Raw genomic sequence first — 17,401 nt, forward strand, 5'->3', positions numbered from 1 at the left:
GATTACAGGAACGAGCCACAATGCCCAGCTAATTTTTGTATTTTTAGTAGAGACGGGGTTTACCATGTTGGCCAGTCTAGTGTTTATACCTTTGAACTGATAATTCCATTTCTAGTAATTAATTCTAAATCAGCAATAATAATAAAAGAGACACAAAAAGATTTGCAGGTAAGGATGTACATTTATATTAGCGTATAGCTTGAAACAACTTAAATATCCAAATATATGATATATTTAAATTAAAAACAGTACGGAGTTTCTTCAAAAACTTAAAAATAGAATTAGCATATGATTCAGCAGCCCCTTTTCTAGATATATATCCAAAGGAGTTGAAATCAGTATATCAAAGAGATATCTGCACTCTATGTTCATTTCAGCGTCATTCATAATAGCCAAGATATAGAAGCAACCTAAGTGTTCATCAACAAGTCAATGAATAAAGAAAATGTGATAGATATACACAAAAGAATATTACACAGCCAGGAAAAAGAAAATTCTGTCATTACAACAACGTGAATTCGGCCTGCGGGACATTATGTTAAGTGAAATAAGTCAGACACAGAAAGGCAAATACCACATCATCTCACTGTGTTGGCCCATTTTGCGTTGCTATAAAGGAACACTTGAGGCTGAGTAATTTATAAAGAAAAGAGATTTATTTGGCTTGCAGTTCTGCACGCTGTACAAGAAGCATGGTGCCAGCATCTGCTTCTGGCAAGGCCTCAGGAAGTTTCCATTCATGGTGGAAGGTGAAGGGCGAGCAGGCACATCACTCAATGAGAGGGGGAGCAACAGTGACAAGAGGGAGGTGCCATTCTCTTTAACAACCAGATTCAGTATGAGCTCATTATCACAGGGAAGGCACCAAGCCATTCAGGATGGATCCCCCCTCACGGCCCAAACACCCCCCATCAGGCTCTGCCTCCAACACTAGGAATCATATTTCAACATGAGGTTTGGAGGGGACAAGCATCCAAACTATATCACTCACTTATATGTGGAGTCTAGGAAAATCAGTCTCATGGAAACAGAGTCGAATGGTGGTTACCTGAGGTTTGAGAGGAGGAAAAGGGAGATACTGATCAAAGAGTGCCACGTTTCAGTTAGGCAAGAGGAATTAGTTTTGGTGATCTATTGCACAGCATGCTGACTATAATGAATAATAACATCTTGTATATTTCAGAATTGCTAAGAGAGTAGATTTAAATGTTTTCAGTGTAAAAATATAAGTAGGTGAGGTGATGGATATGTTATTTTATTTTTAATTAATTAATTAATTAACTAATTAATTTTTGAGATGGAATTTCAGTCTTGTTGCCCTGGCTGGAGTGCAGTGACGCGATCTCAGCTCACTACAACCTCCACCTCCTGGGTTCAAGTGATTCTCCTGCCTCAGCCTCCCGAGGAGCTGAGATTACAGGTGCCCACCACCATGCCCGGCTAATGTTTTGTGTGTGTGTATTTTTAGTAGAGACGGGGTTTCACTATGTTGGCCAGGCTGGTCTCGAACTCCTGACCTCAGGTGACCCACCTGCCTCGGCCTCCCAAAGTGTTGGGATTACAGGTGTGAGCCACCGTGCCCAGCCTGTTAGTTTCATTTAATCTTTCTATAATATGTATATCTATATCTCGAAACATCACATTATACCCTATATTTACAATTATTGTTTTTCAATTAGATGCATAAATTAAACACTTAAAACAGTGCTACATATCTAAAGTGAACCACTACATTGCCATAGCAGTTCCCGAAGAGTATCTAAGGATATAAAGCATGCTCACCATTTTAAAATGATACATTAGCTTAGCAAATTATGTAACAAGTTTACATAAAAACTCAATATGTATGAAAGAAAAAGGACTAAAAGGATATACAGCAAAATGTTCTATATTTTCCACACTTTGTACAGTGACAACACTTTTCTGATAGTTTTTAAAATGTTGAAAATAGTCAATGCCTGGTTATATGAATTCTACATTATTACAGTGGAATACTATTAAAAAGTGTTAAAAAGACAGAAGCAATGTATCGTTATTGACAGAATAATCACAAGATTAATTATTAGGTGAAAAACTAAAGTGAAAAATAGTGTATGACTAAGTTAAGAAATAAGAATTTTAAAACAAGTTGGCCAGGCACAGTGGCTCACGCCTGTAATCCCAGCACTTTGGGAGGCCGAGGTGGGCGGATCACCTGAGGTCAGGAGTTCAAGACCAGCCTGGCCAACATGGTGAAACCATGTCTCTACTAAAAATACAAAAATTAACTGGGTGTGACGGCGGGCACCTGTAATCCCAGCTACTTGGGAGGCTGAGGCAGGAGAATTGCTTGAACCCAGGAAGTGGAGGTTGCGGTGAGCCGAGATTGCGCCACTGCACTCCAGCCTGGGGGATGGAGCGAGACTCCGTCTCAAAAAGAAAAAAAAAAGTAGAATTTTAAAACAAGTCAGATAGAGCTAACACTGACTACATTCTCACTCCAAGCATACAGAAATGGTGAGTAAAATACAGTATCAGAATTATTTTCTATCTGTATGAAGCTCACAAAAAAGCGGGGGAGTCCCTTTTCAAGAAATTAAGAGGAAATGGAAATCAAGTCACTAGGTTCACAAAATGAGAAAACTGCCATGACCTGTGGGAGTATTAGACTTAGAGGTTTTAAAGATTAGGGTCTGAGGTTTTAATGTCAATGTAGTGAGAGACAATGTAGCCTTAGCACCCAAAAGAATGAGCTGGAAATAATATCCCTTCAGTAACGTTAGAATAGTTAGTTGCTCCTTTGTGGATCAGGGACTATAAAAGCATTTAAATTAGAGGACAAAAATTTTGCCTTTACTTAAGATTATGGGTAAAAAATAACACTGCTCTTAGAGTAATTGAAACCTCAAACATGTGGCATATGTCATTATGGAGTCTGAATTTACAATGCCATCGTAGTTAAAAAATTCCGACTTGAGAAATTAACGTAAAACTGGTTTTTGGCGAGGGAACTTCTAGGGTCAGCTAGCAGAGGCATATGTAAACTCACTCTGTTGGGACATTTCCATAGAAACCGTTTTAGAAACTTTAGATTCCTTCTAATAAAGCAGACTTTGGAAACAACAACATTAACGTTAAAAGAATTTGAGATAAGAGAACAATCTGAAAAAGACTTTCAGAAGAGCTTTAAAAATGTTTAGGCTGGGTGTGGTGGCTTATGTCTGTACTCCCAGCACTTTGGGAGCCTGAGGACAGAGGATCACTTGAAGCTAGGGGTTTAAAACTAACCTGGGCAGCATAGTGAGTCTCTGTCTCTACAAAAAATGTTTAAAATCAGTTGGCCATGCTGGCATGTGCTTGTAGCCCCAGCTACTTGGGAGCCTGAGGTGGGAGGATTGCTTGAGCCCAGGAGTTCAAAGTTAGAGTTAGCTAAGATTATGCCACTGAACTCCAACCTGTGTGACAGAGTAAGGCCCCAACACTAAAAAAAAAAAAAGTATAGGATGGTAGGTATTAAACAGGGCCATTGAATGAAACAGCTTTCAAAATGAAAATGAGATACATTTTTAGAATTGGTGAATTGAAATTGAAATATATATTTGAGGACATTGCACAAAATGCAGTTCTGAAAGCTGATGAAGAGACATGAAGGATAGAGTGAAAAGTTCCAACATAAGTTCTGTCTGACCTTTAAAACAGAATAGAACTAGTGGGGGGTAGACTGAGAATTTGTAGAGTGACATAAAACTTTCTTTTAAAGAGTATAATAAGAATAATTCCACATCTAGACTCATCATAGTAAAGCTGCAGCTCACCAAAGGCAGACAGAAAAGTTAAAAATCATCATCATAAATTATAACAAATGAAAAAAGACACGGTAAATAGAAAATGAAATAAATTTAACTATACTAGTAATCACAATAAAGGTGAACAAATGTATTTACTAAAAGGGATTTAAATGTATCCCTTTAAACAGCATATATATATTTATATATATATACATTTTAAGAAGTTTAAAAAGTAAAGGGATAAAGAGAGATGGGAAAAATACTAGCAAACACAGAATGTAATAAAGCTGTATAGGGATATTACAATCACCCAGTGTATAAGGCCAAGCAAACAAATTAACAGCAACAAAACAATAGGGAAAGGATTCCCTATTTAATAAATGGTGCTGGGAGAACTGGCTAGCCATATGTAGAAAATTGAAACTGGACCCCTTCTTTACACCTTATACAAAAATTAACTCAAGATGGATTAAAGACTTAAATGTAAAACCCCAAACTATAAAAACCCTAGTAGAAAATCTAGGCAATACCATTCAGGACATAGGCATGGGCAAAGATTTCATGACAAAGACACCAAAAGCAATCGCCACAAAAGCAAAAATTGACAAATAGGATCTAATTAAAGAGCTTCTGGACCACAGAAGAAACTATCATTAGAGCAAACAGACAACCCCATTAAAAAGTGGGCAAAGGATATGAACAGACACTTCTCAAAAGAAGGCATTTATCTGGTCAACACACATGAAAAGCTCAACATCACTGATAGAGAAAGGCAAATCAAAACCACAATGAGATACCATCTCACACCAGTCAGAATGATGATTAGAATGCTTTTACACTGTTGGTAGGAATGTAAATTAGTTCAACCATTGTGGAAGACAGTGTGGCGATTCTTCAGAGGCCTAGAAGCAGAAATACCATTTGACCCAGCAATCCCATTACTGGATATCTACCCAAAGACATATAAATTATTCTATTATAAAGATACATGCATGCATATGTTCATTGCAGCACTCTTCACAATAACAAAGACATGGAATCAACCCAAATGCCCATCAATGATAGACTGGATAATGTGTTACCTGTGTGGCATGGAATACTATGCAGCCATAAAAAGGAATGAGATAATGTCCTTTGCAGGGACATGGGTGGAGCTGGAAGTCATTATCCTCAGCAAACTAATGCAGGAACAGAAAACCAAACACCACGTCTTCACTCATAAGTAGAAACTGAACAATGAGAACACATGGACACAAGGAAGGGAACAACACACACTGGGGCCTGTTGGTTGGGGTCAGGGGGAGGAAGAGCAGTAGGATAAATAGCTAATGCATGCGGGACTTAATAGCTAAGTGATGGGTTGATGGGTACAGCAAACCACCATGGCACATGTTTCCCTATGTAACAAACTGCACATCCTGCACATGTACCCTGGAACTTAATTTTTTTAAAAAGGTTATCAATTTTAAAAGATGTCTAAAACGTATATTTAAAATTTTTAAACTTTAGAAAATAACTCAAGGTTCTCAGAAAAATCAGAAAATCAAAGTCTCACAAATAGTAAAGTATATATTAAATATCAGAAAAAATGATGATGTTTATGGCAGTATATTTAGGAAAATTATACTAGAAAATTTTAAAAATGGAGAATAAATGCCTATAAGTGCCTCACTTAAGATATTAATAAAACAGGCCAGGCGTGGTGGCTCACCCAGCCTGTTTTATTGGGAGGCTGAGGCGGGCAGATCAGGAGGTCAGGAGATCAAGACCATCCTGGCTAGGCTAGCACAGTGGAACACCGTCTCTGCTAAAAATACAAAAAAAAATTAGCTGGGTGTGGTGGTGGGTGCTTGTAGTCCTAGCCACTCGGGAGACTGAGGCGGGAGAATGGCATGAACCCGGGACGCGGAGTTTGCAGTGAGCCAAGATTGTGCCACTGTACTCCAGCCTGGGCAACAGAGTAAGACTCCGTCTCAAAAAAAAAAAAAAAAAAGAAAAAGAAAAAAAATACTAATAAAACAGCATGGTAAATCTAAAGAAAATAAAAAATATAAGATAATGAATAATATGAAGTTTAAAAAAAAACCTAATAGGACACAACCTATTTAAAGGAATTAATGAGACAGCCAAATACATGTTTTAAAAGATTTTGGAAAGTTTAATGAGACTAAAAATAAGAATTTGGGCTGACAATTGGAAGCTCTTAGAATGGAAATCATTGAAATTAAGAAGTAAATGGATGGATCTAAATGGATGTAATAGTAAATACAGAGAATTTGTTAACAGGATAACTCCAAAAAATACATTAAGAACAAAGCATAGAGAAAAAAAGGGATAGAAAATAATAGAATTGGATACACAATAACATAAAAGATACAGTGAGAAAGTCTAGGAATTATGCAAGTATCCAGAAAAGAAAGAATGGGCAGAAGCAACGTTTGAAGACATTGTGGCTGGAAATTTTCTCAAACGAATGGAAGACATCACGCCACAGAGTCAAGGAGCCCTAATAATCCTAAGCAGGGCTTTAAAAAATAAAAATAGCTTAAAGAGAAAAAGCAAATATAATCCATTCTACACAGAAAAATTATTTGATAACTTTCAACTTCCTCATGAGAATCTCTCAAATAAAAGGGAATCCCTTATAATGATAATAGGTATCAATCTAAAGCCTACAGAAACACATTTCATGGTGAAACAGAATTGTCTTTAACATAAGAGTGAGGGTAAATCTTTTCTATTACCTCTTGTATTCAATAAGCGTGGAAGTCTTGGATAGTATCCCAAGAAAAGAAAGAATCATGAAGGAAGTAAAACTCTTATCATTTGTACACATGGTGTTTCTCTAAATAGAAAATCCAGAAAAGTCTACAAGCTACTACAAAAATAATGACTTTTAAAGGCACATGGAATATACTATCAGATGCTAGAATTGATAGGCTCAAAAAGTAATCAAATAGAAAATATAAAGATAATACTAAAAAGATTCAATTTACAATATCAGTGAATACTACCAGTTTTCTAGGAATAACAAGGGATGCATATAACCTTTATGGAGTAAAATTTAAAACTTTTTCAAAGGATGTAAGAGAAGATTTAATGAAAATGGATATACTCATGCCTCATATATGAGAAGACTATTATAAAGATGATTATCCCATAAAAATTAACCTCTAAATTCAGTGAAATTCCAAAAACATAACTTTCTTGTGACTGCTATAACAAATTCCCACAACTCCTGTGGCTTAAAACAATAGAAATTTATTTTCTTGTGATTTGGGAGGCCAGAAATACAAAATCCACCACTAGACTGAAATCAAGGTGTTGGTAAGGTTCTGTAACCCTAGACCTCTAGGGGAGGATCTGTTCCTTATTGCCTTCTGCAATTCCTTAGCTTGTGGCTCCATCACCTCAGTCTCTATCTTCACGTTGCCCTCTCTTCTGTTTGTTTGTGTGTCTAAATGTCCCTCTACCTCCCTCTTTTAGGATACATGTAATTGTATTAGGGCCCAACTAAGTAATCTAGGATAATCTCCCTATCTCAAGATTTTTAACCCAATCACATCTGCAAAGACTCTTTTTTCTACCAATAAGGAACGATTCACAGGTTCTAGGAATGAGAATATGGATATCTTTTGGGGTAGGGGGATTTTTTGGCCTCCTACAAGCTAGACTCTAGTCTCCAGAGAATCACATACATCTCACACACAAAGGATATTCAGCCCATTCCAGTATTCCCAAAAGTCTCAGCCCATGCAGCATCAACTCAAGTCCAAAATCTCACCCAACTGTCATCAGTTTAAAAGTCTCAAATCTTATCATCTAAATCAGGTATGGGTGGGGTGCAGTGGCTCATGCCTGTAATCCCAGAACTTTGGGAGGCTGAGGTGGGCAGATCACTTGAGATCAGGAGTTTGAGACCAGCCTGGCCAACATGGTAAAACCCCGTTTCTACTAAAAATACAAAAATTAGCCCAGCATGTTGGCACATGCCTGTAATCCCAGGTCTATGGGAGGCTGAGGCAGGAAAATAACTTGGGAGGCAGAGGTTGCAGTGAGCCGAGATTGTGCCACTGCACTCCAACCTGGGCAACAGAGTGACTCTCTCAAAAACAAAAACAAAACAATCAGGTATGGGTGAAACTCTGGGTGTGATCTGTCCTGGGACAATATATGATAGTGCTGAAGAAATTAGGCATGTAACCCATGGATCACTTTAAATATCTCAAAATTTGTATCTGTAGATCTGTGAAATTAGAAAACAAGTTACCTGCTTCTAAAATACAATGGTGAGACGGGTGTAGTGTAACAGTTGCAGACATTTGCATTCCAAAAGGTAGAAAATAGAAGGAATAAAGAAGAGGTCATTTGTGCCAAGCAATTTCAAAGTCTAGTAGGGCAAATTCCACTGGGTTTCAGGACCTGAAAGTAATTCCCTGAGGGTTCCTGGCTCTGGTCTATTTCCCTGTGATTGCAGCACCAGCCTCTAAACCCAAGGCTCTTCCCTCAGTCATTCTTCCTTTTTCTTTAATGTAGCATATGCTTGTAGCTGAATAATTTTATTAGCCTGTTTCCATCTGGTAGTTACTTTAGTCCCACCAGACAGTGTTTCTTCTAGCATAACATTCTCAGAAATTCCGTGGGTCTCCTATGTGTGTTATGGGGATTCATGCCATTAATCAAGAGGTTCATATACAAATCTTCCCTGGAAAATCACATCTCTATTCTCAGCTTCTGCTGAGATATTTGAAGTGATCCATGAGTTACATGGCCAATCTCTTCAGCAGTATCAAAGTTTATCCAATCCCACTTTTGGTTCTTCTAAAGCACACTTTCTTAATTGTGACTCTCCCTATTGTAGCATCTTTGCAATCTGGATAGGTTGAGAATTTCCCAAATTACCGCGCTCTGGTTCCATTTTGCTTAATACTTCATTTCTTAATTTATCCCTCCCCTCTCACGTTTTAGTATAAACTGCAAGAAGAAATCAGACTGCACCTTCAACACATCACTTGAAAATATTATCAGATAAATATCCAAGTTCACCCATGTAGAAAGTACAAGTTCTTTCTACCTTATGGTGGAACACAAATTGGCTGTTATCTACCACTGGATAACAGCATCTTTCTTCCATTTCCAGTAACATGCTCCTTATTTTCTTTGGGACCTTAACAGTGTCTTCAACATTCATATTTCTACAAACATTCTGTTTATGATAATATATCTTTCAGATGATATAGACATTTTCTACTGTGTTACCAGTTTCTTCTGGGGCTTTACAATGGCCCCTTTAACATCCATATTTTTACCAGAAGTATGTGTAAGGCAATCAACACTTTTTCTATCACGCACCACAAAATTCTGCCCAACTCTATTCAGTGTCAGATTCCAAATCCACTTCCACATTTTAGGTATTTGTTACAGCAGCACTCCACTTCCAGGTACCAAAATTTGCATTAGTTTCCTATGGCAGCTGTAACAAATCACCACAGACTTGGTGGCTTAAACAGAAATTTATTTATTCTTTCACAATTTTGAAATTCAGAAGTCCAAAGTCAGTATCACTGGACTGAAATCAAGGTGTTGGGAGGGTCATGTTCCCTCTGGAGGCTCTAGGAGAGAATCTGTTCCTTGCCTACTGTCATTCCTTGGCTTGTGGCCACATCACTCCAATCTGCCTCTAAATGTCATATTCTCATGTGTGTGTGCTTAAATTTCCTTCTGCCTCCCTCCTACAAGGATGCATGCAATTACATTTGTAATCCATCTAGATAATCCAGGATAATGTTCCCATCTAAAGATCCTTAACCTCATCATGTTTGCAAAGACCCTTTTTCCAAATAAGGAAAAATTCATAGGCTCCAAGGATTATGACAGGGATATCTGGAGGCAGGAGAGGGTATTTTCTAGCCTACTGTAATATTCTAACAGTATTTCTTTGTGATTGATAAATAGATCCTAAAATTCATATGGAAAAATAAAAGTATCAAGAACAGACAAAATAATTTTGAAGAAAGAGAATAAGAATGTAGTGACTCATCTTTTGAGATATTAAAACTTATAAATAAGATTTAAGAAATGAGACATCATGGTGTGATGGGAAGAATAAACAAATAGACCAGTGGATTAGAATAGATATTTCAGAAAGTGACCTACGAAGATAAGGGAATTTGGTAATGACAGAGTTGGCAGTACACATCAAAGTGCAAAAGATGGGTTATTCAATACATGATATTTGGACAATTAGCTCTCCAGATGGTAGAAAGTAAAATTAAATTTCTACTCAATGTGACATACAGTATCTTCCATATGGATTAAAGATCTCAATGTTACTAGCAAAACTTTAATCTTTTAGATGAAAATATCTTTATTAACTTGATGCAAGATAGGATTGTTTATTTAAGAAATGAAATCTTACACCTTAAAGTAAAAAAGAGAGAGATGTGACTACATTAAAATTATCAGCTTCTTTGGTTCAAAACCAAAACACCACCAACAAAGTTTAAACAGAAGCTGTAGATGGAGAGAAGATATTGCAAATCATCTAACCAACAAAGATTGGTATGTAGAATAGAGAAATAACTCTTGCAAATATTTGAGAAAAAGCCAAACGCACCTAATAGAATAATGGATATAGAGTAAGCACATGGAAGTTAAATAAATAATAAGGTGCTCAGTCATACTTCACATCCATTTCTATGGCAAAAAGAAAAGTTTCATAATATCAAGTATAGGTGAAGCTGTTAGCAAATGAAAACTTGTATAAGCTGCTATAAATTGCTATAATCATGTTGGTAAATTATTTGTCATTATGTAGTAACACCAAAGATGTGCATCTTCTATGACTTAGAAGTTTTCTGAGTAGGTTTATATCCTTGAGCAGTGCTGTTCAAAAGAATTCTTGGTGTTGATGGAAATGTTTTCTATTAGTACTGTCCAATAAGGTAGTCACAGCTCAGAAGGTGACTAAGAGAGCTGATGAGTACCTGAAGTGTGGTTAGTGTAACAAATGAATGCTTAGTTTTTTTATATTTTCAATAATTAAAATTTAAATCACACTTGTGGCTAAAGGATACTGTATTGTTCAGCACAGCTTTAGAAAAACTCTCACAGGTGTATAAAGACATGTCTGGAAAGATGGACAATGCTGCATTTCCCCTAAGAGCTATAAATGGGAAACATTGTAAATAAGGAAACAAATCTGGGTACTCACGGGCAGTTGAGATGAATGAACTAGAACTATACTTACTACACTGATTGGGGTGAACACCAAGCTGCTGTAACAGTGAGAACCTAAAATTCTTTGGCAGAAATAATGTAAGTTCACATACCTTTCTCACATCACTAAGTCTGTGTAACAGTCCCGTTTGGTGGGATAGATCTGTCATTTGGGAACTTAGTCTGTTCTATCTTTTGTTCTGCCATAACCTAGAGGCATAGTCCTTGTCTCCATGATGAAAGCTAGATGATGAGTGAGATCACATGCAAGATGGCAGGAAAATAAAACACAAGAGGAATCAGATAGCTATTTTGTTTTAAGAAAGTGTGCAAGGAGTGGCACGTGTCATTTCTGCTAGCACATTCTCTAAAACCCTAGTCACATGGGAGCTGCAAAATGTGGTCACCAGGAAGCTATGACTTCAGAAACAAAATGCGTATTTGGAGACAACAGCAGTACACTTTGGTCTCCTTTACTGGCTATCAAATATCTGTGCACACATTTCTTCCCACCCATAGAACATTCATTTCACAAGATAGACAATTCAAAGTCTCAGCCTGTTATGGCAAACAATTCAAATCCACAATTTCTGGGTGAGATGTGGTTGTCTCCATTGGCTCTGAGTATGTCTCCTCATGGCCTGGCAACCTGTGAAGGCAAATTGTTGTCAGCCTATCCTCCTAGACTATGGCATAGACATACCTAGAATGTGATACTGGGGAAGAACGGCAATGGCTCTCCCTTCAGTGACCCATAGAAGTTATCAAATATTGGCAGCAGGTGCCTGCACACTCCTTGCCTGGTAAGTCAAGTTGCTTGCCTGAGAAATAAGTTGCTTGCTTCGCCCATCTGCCTGTACCTCGGTCTACTCTCTTTATTTTATCTCTGTTTTTTAAATAGAGACAGGACTGTGCTCTGTCACCCAGGCTGGAAGGCAGTGGCACCATCATAGATCACTGTAGCCTCAACCTTCCCAGCTCAACTGAACTTCCCGCCTTAGCCTCCTGAGTAGCTGGGACCACAGGCATGCATGACCACACCTGGCTCATTTTTTGAATTTTTGTAGAAATGGGATCTCATGATGCTGCTCAGTTTGGTCTTGAACTCCTGGCCTCCAGTGATCCTCCTGCAGGATCAAGCATGAGCCACCATACCTGACCGTAGTTCTACTTTCTTGTCGAGTAATTGCTTTGTCTATTTTTCTTCCGGGTTCCTGTCTTGACCTCTGACAGTTTCTTTATCCATTATCATCTTGCGTCACATGTGAAGTGGACATTAGAAAATAAACCATTCTTTGGTACTTCAAGGGTGAAACAATCATGGAATTTTGCAAGTGAAACTTTTGGGGTGTTTTTTTGGTTTTGTTTTGTTTGCTAGTATAATGCTCTCAAAAATGTTGTAGGCTTCTAATCCATTTATTTCCTGTTCATTTCTTGTTCCAATGACCACATTGGAAATTCCTTATAGACAGTTTTCTTAAACTGTACCTCCTTTATTTTCTGACTTCTGTGTTCCAGTGACACACTAAAGAAGAGGAGGCATTGGAGGCGCCCAAGGTGAAAGCCATAGAGAATTTAAAAGGAAAACAGATCAAAAGATGGGCTGCTGTTTATTTTGTCTATATTCTGGAAATTCTAAAGCATTTCAGTGATAAAATATACCCCTAGCCAGGGCAGAAAACTTCTACATCTCCCAATTTCTGAGGGACACATGCCTTACCAATTCTTCTCCCCTCAATATAATGCTTGTTCCCCTAAGATCATTGAAAATGATAAGCTTTTATGGGAAGGTAACAGCCTTAATTTTATGTTTGCCCCAGGCTTTTCTGAGTTTGACTGAAAAATTCTTGGTCGGCATTTGAAAAAAGTCAATTCTTGCCTGAACTCATTTCTTTTTTGGTAATACTCTCCGAAAATCAGCAGAAGAACTGCCACTGAATTGTAATAATCTGTGCCTGTACAGTGACAGACTTGGAAAGCATTTGACCTGGATTCTAAGTTATCAAAGACAGTAGTTGCACCAAATGTCTTTTTTCCTTTTTTTTTCTTTTCTTTTCTTTTTTGAGACAGAGTCTTACTCTGTCGCCCAAGCTGGAGTGCAGTAGTGTGATCTCAGCTCACTGTAAACTCCGCCTCCCAGGTTCAGGCAATGCTCCTGCCTCAGCCTCCCCAGTAGCTGGGATTACAGGCACATGCCACCAGGCCTAGCTAATTTTTGTATTTTTAGAAGAGATGGGTTTCACCATGTTGGCCAGGCTGGTATCTAACTCGTGGCCTCAAGCAATCCTCCCACCTTGGCATCCCAAAGTGCTGGGATTACAGACATGAGTCACTGTACTCAGTCCCAAATGTCTTAACTATAGCACACCAAAAGCCACTTGTTTCTCAGTCTACAATGTTTTCTTGCTGTCAGGCACCTGGCCAAATGATAAATGCCACCTACTTTTGATTTTTATGTTGGTGGGTTTTACTTCTCATACCAGTATTTTAAAATACTAAAAATATAAGAAAAATTGAACAAGGAATATAGAGAAATATGGCTGAATAGAAGTCTACACTATTCATTCCCCACCCTACAGGAACGCCAAATTTTAACAACTAACTACACATAAAAAGCACCATTATAAGAGCCAAAAACAGGTGAGCAATCACAATACCTGGTTTTAACTTTATATTACTGAAAGAGTGATTGAAAAGGGCAGGAAAGACAGTCCTGCACTGCCTACACCACGCCTCCCCTATCCCCTTAGTGGTGATGGAGAATCTGTGCTCTTGGGAGAGGGAGAGCACAGCAATTGTGAGGCTTCGCATTGGTCTTTGTGCTGCTCTGTCACAGTGAAGGCCAGAACCAAGCTGTGCTCCGCTGATGTCCACCCACGGGGGAAGAATTTGGACTGGCCCTAGCCAGAGAGGAATCATTCATCCCAGAGGTTAGAGCTTGAGTTCTGCCAAGCCTTGCCACCACAGGTTTTAGTGATCTGGGGTCTCTAAGTGAACTTGAGGTGCAGTCTAGGCCACAGGGACTGTAATTTCTAGGCAAGATATGGTGCTGAGCCCAGCGAACTGGGGAAGCATGAGACCTACTGCAGCCAGGGGAGCTAAGGGAGTGCTTGTTCCTCTGCTCTGCCACCCTCTGGCAGCAGCTACATGGCCCAGAGAAATTGCTCACTTGGGAGAGGAAGAGCACAGTGACCGGGGACTTTATGTTGAACTCAGTGCTGCCATGTCACCTGGCAGGATTCATCATCTGCTGACTACAGAGCCCCTGCACCTTGAACAATCAATAGCAATACCCAGGTAATATACTGTAAGCACTGGATTCTGAGACCTGTTGGCTTCACGTATGACCTAGCACATTCCCAGCTGTGGTGGCTATGGTGAAAGACTCTTTCTGTTTAAGAAATGCAGGGGGGAAAGTAAAGGGCACTCTGTCTTGCACATTAGGTACCAGCTCAGCCACAGTGGGGTTGAGCACCAAGCATGCTCTTGGGGTCTCCAACTCCAGGTCAGGCTCTTGGTCAGCTTTTCTGGACTTGCCGTGGGCCAGAGGAGAGCCCACTGCCCTGAAGGGTGAGTCTCAGGCCTGGCAGCACTCATCACAAACTGACTGAAGAGCACTTGGGCTTTGAGAGGGAAGAGTCAGGAGGGCTTTGTCTTGTGATGTGAGTGCCAGCTTAGCCACAGTAGACTAGAACACTAGGTAAATTTCTAAAAGTTTTGACTTCAATCAACGGCTCCCAGACAGCATCTCTGGACCCACCTGGGGCCTGGGGGAACTCATTGCACTGAAGGGAAGGACACAAACCTGGCTGGCTTTGCCACCTGCTGATTGTAGAGCCCTAGGGCCTTGAGCAAACTTAGGCAGGTAGTTATTACAGTGGGTGTTGGGTGAGACTAAAACAGTCCCAGTGGTGGTGGCCACAAATGTGCTTGTGTTTCCCCACCCCTAATTCCAGGAGGCCCAGCACAAAGAGAGAGAGAGACTCTGTTTGGGAAAAAGTAAGGGAAAATAACAATGTCTGTGCCTCGTAACCCAGAGAATTCTTCCGGATCTTATCCAAGATACTAAGGCGGTAACTCTATGAATCTGCAAGAACCACAGCATTGTCGGTTTTGGGACCCAAGTCCCCTTGAATAACTGGAATGCCTTCTCAAGAAGGTTGTGTACTAATAAGCTCAGACTGTGACATCTACAATAAATGCCTAATTACTCAATGCCCAGACAATGGTATTCATCTACAAGCATCAAGATCATCCAGGAAAATATGACCTCACCAAATGAATTAAATAAGGTACCAGGGACAAATCCTGGAGAAACAGATAGATGTGACCTTTCAGACAGAGAATTCAAAATAGCTATGCTGAGGAAGCACAAAGAAATTTAAGATAGCACAAAGAAAGAATTCAGGATTCAATCAGATAAATTTAACAAAGAGGTTGAAATTATTAAAAAGAAGCAGAAATTATAGAGTTGAAAAATGCAGCTGACATACTGAAGAATGCATCAGAGTCTCTTAATATCAGAATTGATGAAGGAGAAGAAAGAATTAGTGAGCTTGAAGGCAAGCTATTTGAAAATAGACAGAGGAGGCAAAAAATAAAGCATAGCTATAGGACCTAGAAAATAGCCTCAACAGTGCAAACCTAAGAGTTATTGGCCTTCAAGAGGAGGCAGTGAAAGAGAAGGGGGTAGAAACTTTATTCAAAGAGATAATATCAGAGAACTTCCCAAACCCAGAGAAAGATACCAGTACTCAAGTACAAGAAGATTATAGAACACCCAGCAGATTTAACCCAAAGAAGCCTACTACAAGGCATTTAATAAACTCCCAAAGGTCAAAAATAATGAAGGGATCCGAATAGCAGCAAGAGAAATGAAATAAGATACAGTGGAACTCCAAAACATCTGGAAGCAGACTTTACAGTGGAAACCTTTACAGACCAGAGAGAGTGTCATATATCTAAACTGTGGAAGGAAAAATCTTTTACACTAGAATAGTATGTCTGATGAAAATATCCTTTAAGCATGAAGGAGAAATAAAGACTTTCCCAGACAAAGAAAAGCTGTAGGATTTCATCAACACCAGACCTGTTCTACAAGAAGTGCTAAGGGATTATTTCAATTAGAAAAAAACATGTTTGCTTCAGCAGCACATATACTAAAATTGAAATGATACAGAGAAGATTAGCATGGCCCTGCACAAGATTGACATGCAAATTTGTGAAGCATTCCATATTTTTTCATGACCAAGAACCCAAAAGCAAATGTATTAAAAACAAAGAAAAATAGTTGGGACTTAATTAAACTAAAGAGCTTTTGCATGGCAAAAGGAACAGTCAGTGGAGTAAACAGATAACCCACAGAGTGAGAGAAAATCTTCACACTCTATACATCTGACAAAGGACTAATATCCAGAATCTACAAGGAACTCAAAGAAATCGGTAAGGAAAAAACAAACAATCCCATCAAGAAGTGGGCTAAGAACAGGAACAGACAATTCTCAGAAGAAGATATACAAATGGCCAACAAACATATGAGAAAATGCTCGACATCACTAATGATCCTGGAAATGCAAATCAAAACCACAATGCAATACCACATTACTCCTGCAATGATACACAGAAAAATACATAATATTATAACACTGTAACTATGTTGTTTAAATTGCTCATATCCTGAGTAGAAAGACTAAAAGATGAACCACTCAAAGATAATAACTACAACTTTTTAAGACATAGTAGAAGAAGATATAAACAAAAACAGCAAAAAGTTTAAAAGCAGGGAACAAAGCAAAGTTTAGAGCTCTTGTTAGTTTTCTTTTTGTTTATGTATACAGTGTTAATTTTTTATCAGCTTACAATCATGGGTTATCAAATAGTATTTGCAAGCCTCATGGTAACCTCAAATTGAAAAACATATAATGGATACATAAAAAATTAAAGCAAGAAATTAAGTCATAAAACCAATCACCTTCCCTAAAAAGAAGATAGAAAGGAAGGAGAGAAGGACGAGAACACCACCACCAACAACGAAAACCCAGAAAACAAATAACAAAATTGCATGAGTAAGTCCTTATCAACATTAACACTGAATATAAAACTGAGTATAGAAGGAACACATATCAACATAATAAAAACCATATATGACAGACCTACAGCTAGTATCATACTGAATGAGGAAAAACTGAAAAACTTTCCTCTAAGATCTGGAATGCACCAAAGATCCACTTTTACCACTGTTATTCAACATTGTTCTCAAAGTGCTAGCTAGAGCAACCAGAAAAATAGAAATAAAGAGCATCCAAATTGGAAAGTGAGAAGTCAAATTATCCTTGTTTGCAGATAATATGGTTTTATATTTAGAAAAACCTGAAGATTCCACCAAAAAACTATTAGAACTAATAAATTCAATAAAG

The 17,401-nt window shown here is 38.4% G+C and overlaps 1 non-coding gene across 1 annotated transcript; it reads left to right on the forward strand.

Moving 5' to 3' along the window:
• Window positions 1-16,124: 16,124 nt before the first annotated feature.
• On the forward strand, window positions 16,125-16,226 carry LOC112427793 (U6 spliceosomal RNA). Its single transcript, XR_003019532.1, has one exon. It is a non-coding gene; the product is annotated as a U6 spliceosomal RNA (small nuclear RNA).
• Window positions 16,227-17,401: the final 1,175 nt, after the last annotated feature.

The sequence above is a fragment of the Macaca nemestrina genome, chromosome 9, assembly GCF_043159975.1.
Source record: "Macaca nemestrina isolate mMacNem1 chromosome 9, mMacNem.hap1, whole genome shotgun sequence".
Lineage (NCBI taxonomy): Eukaryota > Metazoa > Chordata > Mammalia > Primates > Cercopithecidae > Macaca > Macaca nemestrina.